Here is a 12,858-nt window from a genome sequence, read left to right on the forward strand (position 1 = left end):
CTAAGAATTCGAGAACTCGATAAACTAAGAACACGCTCATTTTTAAGTTGGTGAAATATAGAGATATTCATGTTAGATGGCAGTAATGCTTGCACCCAATCTAGATCTGCCAATCAATAGTATTACGATGATAAAAATGTTGAATTATTTAAAATCAGAAGATATAATATACGATACAATATCCCTCAGGCCTGGTAGATATTATAATTTAAATTTCCTCTTAAGCCCCAGAATAATTATTCCCGTTGTTTGACTTGAAGTGAAATTACTCCGAACAAAATTCTTAACGGATCAAAATTGAGTAAAGATTGGGAATAAAAAAATAATACGAAAAAATGCGACAGATCAACAAAGAAATAGATTATTCTTACTTTCAGTATTTACCTAGCATTGAAGGTTGATTTCAATAAAATGTCAGCGAATTTTTCATTACAATGCTCGGAAATATTAACATTGAAACACTCGGGGAATTAAATTCTTGATCAAATTTATGGTGTTTAATTCAAAAACGAATACGGAAAAAGGCATAAGAATATGTGTTTTATTTAATATCAAGTTTTATAATTACCTAATTTACATTTATTTTTGAAATTTTGAACCCGAAATCATCAGTTAAGATGCACGTGTTCTAACCACTGGGCCATCTCGGCTTCTATTATTAATATAATCATTCTATAATATGAATATAGTTTAAATTTAACGTCCCAAAATGGGACAGATATAAAAAGGTTTCATCTCCTACAGCTACTACTTCGTCTGTAAGTGACTCACTGCTGAGCTATGGTCTGATGCCCCGTTAAGGAGAAGATTTGGAGCTAATTCTATCATATTGATCAAAAGTGGCCGAATTTCATCGAATTATGCATATCTAGAGAAATAAATAAAAGCAGTAGTGCTGGGTTGGATTTGAAGCCGTTATCATCGGTTAACATGATTTATATATGTTTTTTGCTAGTGATAGTCAGATAAATAGACTTTTTAAGGTGTAAGTAAAAGCACCACCCGCATTAGACTTGCATTTAAATTTGAACTAAAATTAACAAATAGTATTTTTATTACGAAAAAAAAGGTTTTTAAGGACTATATTTGAAATTGTTATTGTTACCTGTTCCCATTTTCAATTATTCGTGCCAAGCTTTTCAACAACATTTTCTGAATCATTAACAATAAGTACCAAACTAAAGAAACACAGACAGATTAATATACAGATAAGAATTAAAAAAAGTTCCTAGAATATTCATAAGTCATAACATTATTTTCTCATTGAATCAATTCTCAATTATCTTTATAAAAAATGAATCAATACTACAATCACCAATGGAGGCAATAATGTGTTATATTAAGTTTGACTATTAAATACTAAGTATAGGTAAGTTCTAACGCGCGGCCCAAAAAAGATATCACTCTTGAAATAAATTAATCCAATAAATATATATACAAAAAATACATATATACGTTTAAATATTTACATCCTTTAAGTATCATATGGATTTTGCAAGCCTCTGTTATTGAAATATTTGACCTTAGAATATTTCCAAACTACTTAAATGGATGTGTATTGCACATAAAGGTCTGCTGAGCACGTGGAGCGTTGCGCACGCGTCGTTCCGGTCTACGATTTTGTTAACTTGTCTTGAGATTCTACCTCGTTTACTCATGTGTTGTTTTGTATGTTTTATCTTTCTTTAGCATTTGAATTATAAAGAGAAAAGCAGCACCATTTCATGTACTTCATCCTTTTTTTTGTCGAGTTCTTGCGTTGAACTTCAATTAAAGTTACATTAATTACGAATAAAAATCACAATTTATCCATTTATTATATGAATATTTCGTAACAATATATTTTATTTTATCCATTTAATTCATGTAATTTTATGATTAGTAATTCTTTGTGAAATCAATTGTAATGGTTTAATTGAACGTGGCATTTAAATCGGACGGTTTTAATTCTATACAGTAACGAAATATTTAATTAACAATTCGGTTGAACATAGCTTAACAACAATTGATTATCTGTCTGCCGTTTAAATAATTTAGATTTTATGATGATTTAAAAAGCGATATTTGAATAAAGAACGGATACTTTTTTTATAAACATTAAAATACGAAAAGGTAAACTTTGTTTTTTTTAAATATTGTCTAAAGCCAGTATGAAATGCATTTATCGCACTTACAAACCATGACTAGAGGTGACCGGCGAACCGTAGCACAGACGGTGCAATACCTCGTGGTATTACCATATGGTATCGCAAACAATGCAACAGGGGTTCCTCTCTTGTACATGATATTTAGAACGATAAATTCTTTTCTTATTTTTGTTATATATGGGCGATATAGTGTGATTACTTTCGTGTATTACTTAAGTAATTACAAATTTAATAAATTCTATTTTATGTATAGTATGTCGAGTTAAAAAACCTTTGTAAAATCAAGTACAATTTTAACCTATGTGTTTTAATAGGTGAGACAAACCAACTGATATAGGTACTTGTTAATGGCTAAATAGTTATTGTTAGAAATATTTATTTAAATTAAAACATTTCATCGAAAATGTAGCTTAGAATCATAATTTTAAACTTAGAGGTTATGTCACATGCCTATTCCTGGCTCACTCGACCTAATATATGACAGGTGGGCTGTACCCAGACCATACATTGTTTGGTGGCTACCACGCAATAGTTTAGTATATTTTTCATTCTCGTTTTGTGAATTATGACAGTAAAAGAAAAAATAATGATCTAACGTAACTTATCACCTACTTTACTAATGTACATATATACAACAAATACATATATCTTTAGATTTACTGTTTTATAAGACAACGGTTACATTATGACAGCAAATATACAATTCTATAATCGATTCAAGATTAAAGAATTACAGAAGTTACAAAGGACTCGTATACGAATATTTAAATTATGATTCGTTACGAACTATCCTATAAAAATATCTATATTATTATTATCTTTATTTTATAAGCAAGTTATTAGAATAAAGAAGTATTCTTAAGAATTATATTAAGAATAGTGTGAAGTATTTGAAAAATCTGGATAATTAGCGATATTATTCGACTTTAACCTTTGAGATCGATGCAATGTACAGTCGGGATAAGAAAAGGTTCGTCACCTTAATATCTGTTTTCGTGTGCTCAGTATGAGCGATAATCTGCTTTACCGATCGAGAATGACATATTGCGTCGCAATGATTTTATGTTTAGATTCAAAAGGTACTAAGAGTTTAGGACTTGATAAAGGAATGAATTTGAAAACTGATGAAGGTTTTCTTACACAGACTGTACTTAACACGGTAGGAAAAGGTAACCATACAATTCGACGTGAACCCTCAATGGGCATGCTCTCGCTAGTGAGTTATTATCCCGTCAATATAGAAGTTGTTAGTGATTTATAAATTAGCTTACCACAAATAGCCACTTTTATTGGGCTATCGATGTTAAATAGTCGTGATACGAGTTTATTCATTATATCTCAAAAATAAAATACAAATTTCTAGTGACGCGAAATGTCACGTCAAAAATGATGTCACTTTTAGTTTAATTTAAAATTCTTAGCCACACACTACTAATTCGCTTTTAATTTTTGTATTCACTTTTGCAACTTCACTATAATGTTCTTTGCGCGCCATTTGCCTTTTCTCTTCTGTGGTATACTCTATTTTACTCATTGGAAACCACACGCCATACAGAATCATTAAATGTATTTACATAAATTACTTGATAAAAATAATAACTCACGACACCGAATATTTGGAAAGCGTATTCCTGTTCTTGTAACAAGTTGTTTAGTATCGGTAAATTATATGTCTATTTCGGGGAACTTTAATAGAATTTATACAGATATCACAAACTATAAACACGAACTATTCCAAGGTCTGTTAAGTCAAATCAAACTAAAATGTTGTTCATTTAAGAAAGCTCATAAAAGTATATTTGAATATAAAAGCTGAAGATTGGTACTTTTTACAGTCTTACATTAATAATACATGTACTAATAATCCTATGTTAGTGTATTAGTTAGTGAAAGTGAAGAGATAATCAGTAAGTTACACATCCAATACGAAAGAGAAGCAAAAATATTTCAGCGAGAAAAATCGATTCATATGAATACATGCATAAAGTTTACTCCATATTATTACTATAAATTTCATTTTTAAATATACAAATTAAAATATTTAACTATTAATTTTGAGCTTAATAAAAATGAGATTAGTAAAATTAATATTAAAACATAAAAATATTAAAGAATAATACTCACATTGCGAAATGTTAAGAATGATAAAAACAATTGTACTAAGCTGCCACATTATCGAACAAGTCCTACAAACACTGGACAAATGCTTAGGTTTTGTGTTCAAGCTTAAACGAGTCTTCGTACACGATGACGCTTCGTAGGGCGATTGCAAAAAGTCCCGCAATGATACGTGTATATAAAGTTACGGCACGGTGGCCAAACTCACAACGCTACGTTTGTTCATCACCCGCGCTTAACACTGAGTGCACGCTTGAGCGGCGCGTGCGCAATCCCCACCTGCTTTTTTATTCATTCTTGTTAAAATTTATTTTAAACAATAAGATATTTTTATTTATTTTTAATTTAATTTAATATTATTACCATCCTAATACAAAAATATAAAACGTTTGAGGTTAATTAGTCCTGCAAGTATTGATATTAAATTTTTATATTTAGGTCTAGATTTTCTTAAAATATCATTCAATTCTGTTTATTAAATATCCAAGTAATTGACATTGTAACTAAATAATAAGTAAGTATAATTTTGAAATGTAAATTCCAGTAAATACTTCAAAATAAAGAGTAAAAATGTTTTACAATAACAAACGTCGACGACGAATGGATTAAACATTTTCAAACGGAAGTTATGAGGAAGTATTTAAAATGACATAAATATTCAAACAGATCATGGCTGCCTAAAGAAAAGTTTCGGATCAACGTAGCCACTTAAAAAATTCAAGAGCTGAGGACGGCGTCGACTTATTAACTCAAGTCACTTTCATGGCACACTTCCTCAACATTGCCGTCTCTGAACATTTAATATAACATTAGATAATGTAAAATATTTCATTCATTTTTCATGACGCCACTGTACATAGACACGGTACTACCATACCAACTATTTTGCATAAGATATAAAATATGTAGCTATTTGATTAGTTTGATTTTTAGGTTCGGTTACTACACTGACTTATACGTCTATGATTTTTTGAAGTTCATTTGTTAGTAATGCATTGTTATTACCACAATGACATTGAAATACTATTTACTAACGAATTATCATCATAAGTGATAGATGCGTTTGTTTGCACCAACGATTGTTAAACAAAAAGAGATCGAATTAAAAGTTGCAGCCCTCGTTTTTAACCACCTTCTCAAACGTCGTAATGTCTCGCTTTTTTTAAGTTTATTACTACATTTCGCTTCCGGGACAAAAAGGTTTGTATCATGGTATTTTTTTAAAATAAAATGATAAGGCAACGTTTTCTTTAAAATAAATCCATTGGTCCTTAGCCTGATCTTGCTCCGATTATATCGTATTGCTTTACCATAGAACTATGAGTTTAGAACATTGTAGAGTGTACATATCTTTTTACTTATGCAAAGTATCTCTAGTAGATAGTGGAAATTGAAAGATTTAAACACGCAATGGACAAAAAACAAATATTAGCAACGGTACTTTAAAATTTCAGAATAATGGCGACATGGTGGCACAAACATAATTATAAAAAGAGCTTGCTACAAAAGTCAAAAGCCATATAAATTATCTATATGTTACTACTGAACTCTGCAGCAAATTATTATTTTCTGACACTGTTATTTTATAAATAATGCCTTTCCAAATCCTTCTCATAGTATCTCTCACTCTCTTGTATCTCAATTTTCTTTTATTTTATATATTGTATCAAGATTTCAACGCGCTATACGTTTTCCACCTACATATAAGAATCAATTTATACATTCAAATAAGAAACGATTACGAACGTATGCATATCATTATGTACATACATATATAACTTATTCTACCTTCCAAACGTGAAGTTGACAAACACATTTCACATTAATAACTCGGCGCCCATTTGTAAATGTCTTTCATTTTTTTTTATTTCACACTCGTTTCATTATTACAGGCATTGCTTTGCCTTTTTAAAGGCTTCTATTTACACTGAAGGCGCATTGAAAAGGAATTGGGACGCGGCATACATTTTTAACGAAGGGAATTCAATTCCGATAAGGCCGGTATCGCACTCGCAAACAATGTCATGGATACATTTAACTACTTTCGATTTTATAAGAAAAAAAAGATTTTTACGTAATATATTATATATTAAATATATTCTTGATATAACGTATGTTTTAATTAATAGACTTTTGATGATGATTATCAAAATTAACCAAGTTTTTTATATCATGCAAGACATTTTTCTTAAGTATTTTTATTTTATTTTATAGGGCAAACCGCACATGGACATCTGCAACACCGGGGGGCTTGTAGGTGCGTTGCCAGCCTTTAAGGAATGAGGTACGGTCTTTTTTGAAGGTTCCCAAATCGTATCGCCGATGAAAGCTGGTTTTGGAGAAAAGTTGGTGGTTGTGCAAGATAAAGTAATACAATTGTTATACATATCCATAACACTTTACGTCTGCTGCGTTGCTAGTAAGTTTATAAAATATTTTAGAAATTTATAAATATGTATTACTACTAAATATACTTTTTTAATCTAAGTAAACAAAAGAAACATTATTATTTCTTTTAAGCAGAAATAAGACGAGCCGGTAAATAGGGTTGCTATAAATGTAGGTATGTAGAAGACGCAAAAACAAGCTATTATAAAACGCTGCCTTGCGACGAGACACGTGTACGTGAAGCTCCGAGCTTATTTCAGATATTTTCGCAATAGATGATTATCTCTTTGTACTTCTACAAAGTAACATGAATAGTGTTGACAGTACCTCGATGCTATCATTGAGACTTGATTACTAATGAGAGCCCCTAATTAAAATACGCACGTAAAGTATGATGACATTCTATTGAATGTTTTTTGGCGTAAAACGAAACGTACAGAAGCAATAATGGAGTATTTGACGTTTTGTTAGGAAGATTTTATCTTTAATTCTCAAAGATGTTCCGTATGTGTGGCTGTGAATCTATTTTCTTAAAGAATGAATGTCTCCCAACTAATATTATAATTGCGAAAGTTAAGGATTTTATTTATTATACTTTCAAAATCAAAAATCAAAATCAAAATAAACTTTATTCAAGTGGGCTTTTACAAGCACTTTTGAATCGTCACATTACAATTAAGTGAAGCTACCACCGGTTCGGAAAGTAGATTCTACCGAGAAGAACCGGCAAGAAACTCAGTAGTTACTCTTTTTCAACATTTAAAAAATACAATCATATTAGTTAAATACAATTATATATGTATGTAATGAATCCTGCCTGGAAGTCAACGGGTACTCATTCCAAATCTTGTATAGATAAATAAATTATTAAAAAATATAAACATAATATGCCTTTTTTGCCAATGTATTTTTATAAACGATTTGAATTTACGAAACGTTAAAGTTAAAAATGTCTGCAGAATTTTATTATAGAAACGGACACCTTGCCCCCAAGAAAGATTTATTGACTTCGCGGAGTCAGAAACTTAACGCTATAAGCTTATCCTTCAACAAGAACAAGAACAGCCTGTAAATTCCCACTGCTGGGCTAAAGGCCTCCTTTCCCTTTTGAGGAGAAGGCTTGGAACATATTCCACCACGCTGTTCCAATGCGGGTTGGTGGAATACACATGTGGCAGAATTTCTATGAAATTTGTCACATGCAGGTTTCCTCACGATGTTTTCCTTCACTGCTGAGCACGAGATGAATTATAAAGACAAATTAAGCACATGAATCAGCGGTGCTTGCCTGGGTTTGAACCCGTAATCATCGGTAAGATGCAAGCGTTCTAACCACTGGGCCCTCTCGACTCTAAGCTTATCCTTACTTCTAGTGTATATACAATGATTAAATTATTACTGATTTTATCCAAGTGGTCAATGTTACTGTGAATATATATGTCGGCGCGAAACCACGAATTTAAGAAAAACACGTTTCCAGAAATTATTGTTTTAATAATTTGAAACCGTTTGATTGTTAAATTAATAATTTTTAGTGAATTTTTAAATGTTAAATTAGTCTGGAATATTTTAGTGTTTGTAAACAGATGTTATGTTGAGTGAATAAGTCTACCTATTCTTGTTATAAAAGATCAAGCGCCCGCCGTTATCGACAGACTTGGTCGAGCCGTCGGAGCGATCGGACCGTCTCATATTGGAATAAATCAGAGAGGATTATTTCCTGAGTTTTATTTCATACCACCGAAGATGGTTAAAGATCGAAACTCTGACACTCATGACGTCAGCTATGCTGACGTCATGTTTTTTAAAAACGGGCTCGGACATGCTGCTCCGTTATCAGAAGCGGGATTGGAACAAGCTCCGATCTCTGCTACGTCCTCATCAGCTTCGGTTACACCTGTCACATAAGGATTACTACAAGACAGAACCATATTGCGAAGTGCTGTATCTCTAGGCACTGTACACCAACTGCCTGGTACATTTACGAGCAACTTCAGCCCAATGAGGCCCATCTATGTGGGAGGACCGCAAGCCACGGATCCAATAAAACAATCATCAGCTCCAAGGCTGACTAGTGCGGGAGTACCCACTTCGTCTACACTTGAGGCGGCTACTTCTTACAATTAAGAACAATACGCTTCAAGGGCATCCTCATTTGCCATGCTGTTTATATGTGTGGAACATCTTAATTGAAAAATCAACAAGTGATCCACATGGATATCATGGGGAAATGAGACACACTAAGATAACCAACACGTCAGGAAACAGCCGAGCAAATGGCCAAGTGGAAAGAATTATTATTACCCTTAAAAACGAATTAATAAAAATCAAGAACTATGAGACCGAACAGTGCATATCTATGCATGCACATAGCACTCCATATATGCATATATATGGAGTTGCACCACTCGCTCACTACACATGCTGCTCCGTTATATATGATATTGTTGTAAATATATTGCAACGCAACAGTGAGAATTCCTACTCTTTTAAAAACATCCCGAAGAGAGTCTCTAGCTCTTAAGAACATCAAAGTATACAGAACGATATATATTATTTCTAAGAAGTTTCTTGATCGTTGCGACTGCCGTCTTCTTAGAGGCTGCGTTATCATGTCGATGTAACATATCCACGATTGAGCTCCCTCGTGGCTCAACAGAGAACTCCTCAGGTGTTACATCTATCAGTATGACATCGGTCTTTGAGAATAAGTGTGTACAGTCAGAGTAAGAAAACTTTCGTCAATTTTTAAATTTATTCCTTTATCCAGTCTTAAGTACCTTTTGAATCTAAACATGGAATCATTGCAACGCAATAGGTATGTCATTTTCGATCGGTGAAGCAGATAATCGCTCATACTGAGCACACAAAAATAGATCTTAAGGTGAGGAACCTTTTCTTACCCCGACTGTATTTGTGCACCCGAATCACACACACTTATATTTTGTGCAGTTTCTGATTCCTTGAAATTGCTGTCTTATATCTCTAGCTGCTTATCATCAAAGGACAAGTTCAAATCAAAGTAAGGATTAATAAAAAGTGTTTATTTTACTAGAATTACATACCTACTAATTACAATTATGGAGCTATGTTAGTATCATATTACACGTGCCTCTGAAAGTACGTAAAAACATTTCATAAATACATTATAGCTAAAAATTGCTCGATGTTTTTACTATTTTATACACAATTGGTAAAAGGTTTTAAATGCACACTTTATAGACGAATTATTTTGTATCTGTATTTAAAAATAAAAAATTGCTTCGAATGTCTGTGCAATAAAACGTCGAGTATCACTTTAAACAGTAATGCCGTATCAAGTCAATTAAGGTTCGCTTGCTTACTTACATATTGATTTTATCGTCCAGTTAATGGAGCGAAGTGACCCCATTCTCGAATATTCGGTCGATTTAAATAGATTTTTTTTTTATTTCAGACTGGCCGGTATTGATTTTTAAAAATAGTCAAAGGGTGGATTAAAATGGGCATGGTTATAATTTTATGCACATATGTTATCAATATTTTTAATTAAAATAAAATGAAACACTTTATACAAGTAAACTTATTCAGTACGTGAATTACAAGGAGAGGAGAAATTCAGCCACACAGGTATTCATTTTTTATATCGCCTATTTTTTTGTTCAATTCTCAGTGTCAATATTAGTTTGGATTCAGGAGTTTGGTAGTGCTTAGACTTCTTTGGACTTCGTTATCTTCATTGGATTAAATGACTACCCAGAGCCGAAACTGGAGAGAGCATCCGGGGTAACAGCCACGGTTCCTCTGTAAAAGAGGAATCACATTGTAGATCATTATAAATAATTTTAAGATGTAAACTATTTTAATGATAACATATAATAAAATATATATTTATGCACGTTATTTTTTACTTTTTTTTTAAGAGATAGGTGGCAAACGATCAGGAGATTGGCCTGATGGAAAGTGACTACTACTATCCATGCAACACCGAGAGGACTAGCAAGTGCGTCGCCAAACCTAACCAAAATTTTTAAATGAGTAAGAGAAAATAAAAGTCATCTGAAAGTAACTTCTTGAGAAACCCGACTGATCTAAACTGTTGGATCCCAGGGTCTTTCTAAATGCGGCCATGTCGGTACCGCTTTATTTGTCCAAAGACATGTGCATTATAATATAACATATAGCTTTGTTTTTTTTACTAGCAAAGCGCATTACATGTTTCCCCCACAAGAGGTCGGTGAAACGCTATCCCGGAACACAACGGAATACTCACTAAAGACCATTATTACCCTCTGCGTCTTTTCAACGGGCGCCAAAGGATCGCATTCGTACGCTACTGTGACGAATATGTATATGTATAAATATACATATTGTATAGCCTATTCTACAAGAGGACAAAAAACAAATAAACAAAATTTGTTATCGAATTGATCGAACGCGTGAAAATTTATTGCTCTATTTCAATTTTTAACTCGGAGATAATATCGGAATTTTGGAAAATAATTACAGTAAATATAATTAAGTCGTTAGGTGGAATAGTACTAAAATATTTATAGATACACTTATTGATTCAGAACTAATATAGCTGAGCTATTAGCAAATAATATTGAATACGTAAATCTAGGGTTCATGCCCTTGGAAACATATGGAATGCCCTCTATGCCCTTGGTTAAGTTACGTTCGTCTTGTTATATAATTTCCGCTGCGGCCGCGACAATTTATGACATTAAATTAAATATACACATTCTTCATAAGCTAAGACCTCAAGAAGTGTAGTCCTTAAACAATCTACTTACCTGATGAAATTTATATTGAAATATTATTTATAAAAAAATCACCATCGTATTAACTATTAATGGGTTCGATACCGGGCCGAGTCGATGGATTGGGATCAGAGTAATGTATGTGATGTTGTCCAATGTTATTTATTTATTAAAATTCATGCATAATGCACGCGTGCATTATATTTAAGTATTAAATCTTATAGTATGCTGTAGTTATTTAAGTATGAAATAATTTTAGTTGTTTAAAAAACGAACATAATCAAACTTATAAAACATAAGGGATATGCTAACATTGTTACCTTTTTTTGTCCTCTTTTATTGGCCATGTCAGTAAAATATTTGCACGGATGCCCTTTCTAATTTAAATATAGAAATTGCATATTAAAATAAAGACTTATATTAAAAAAAAAAATTCCACGCATGCGATTAACTTCAAAAATTTACTGTAAACTTGTATCTAAAAGTTTTTGTGCACACTATCAATGTTTGCCTCGTAGTGGGTATATGTATAGTTCTTTAACTTCTTTATTTTTATGTGTGGTAATAAATTTAATCTTTTCCTTTTAACGTATAGTATTTTACTTGGAATGCAGATATGCTAGGGTATTATTCCGCCGGACGGCGTTGCGGTCCGATATATTATAATTATGTAGGTATTATAAGTATAATGGATCGCATCAAGTGTATTGAACGGCGATTGCGTTAATTGACTTAATTGATTGGGTGTTCTGTCATCTGTGCTTTCATAGCTCATTAACAGATGAAGTGTCAATAAATATGAAATTACATTTTAGATTTTTATCTGTGTATGTGAAACATTTTACCATCGACATTACGATTTATATACCAAACACATAAGGAAGCTTATAACAAACTAGCAACCCGCCTCGGTTTAGCACAGGTTCAATACTATCAGTATTAACATAATATTCTAGAGAACTAAATATTCTAGAGAACTAAATATTCTAGAGAACTAAATATTCTAGAGAATTTGTTTACTTACGTCATCACATTAAAAAAAATCTAAAATTATCTGTGTATCTCTAATATATAGTGCGTGTTCATACATATGCACAAAACTACCTTTTCAATCAATTTATCTATTAAAAAAACTGCATCAACATACGTTGTGTAATTTTAAAGATCTAAGCGTTGAGACAACGGTAAGCGACTTTGTTTTATATTATGTAATGATGCATACATTCAACAACTTTACGGGTGAAGCCATATAATATTTTGCTTAGATGATTTGATATTAGATGCAGTCTTTTGAATTAAAACCGTCTCCGGCAAAGCACGTCTCGTTATGGATAGTACCTACTTCGGGTATTATTTAAATGATCAAAAACCCACAGATTGAAAGTCATCATTAGGGATCCTTTAAGAGAGAAAAAGAGAAAGACTGGAAAAGAGATATATGCGTAAAGTATAAGTCGAGAAAA

Source organism: Vanessa cardui, chromosome 4, assembly GCF_905220365.1.
Source record: "Vanessa cardui chromosome 4, ilVanCard2.1, whole genome shotgun sequence".
NCBI classification, from domain to species: Eukaryota; Metazoa; Arthropoda; class Insecta; order Lepidoptera; family Nymphalidae; genus Vanessa; species Vanessa cardui.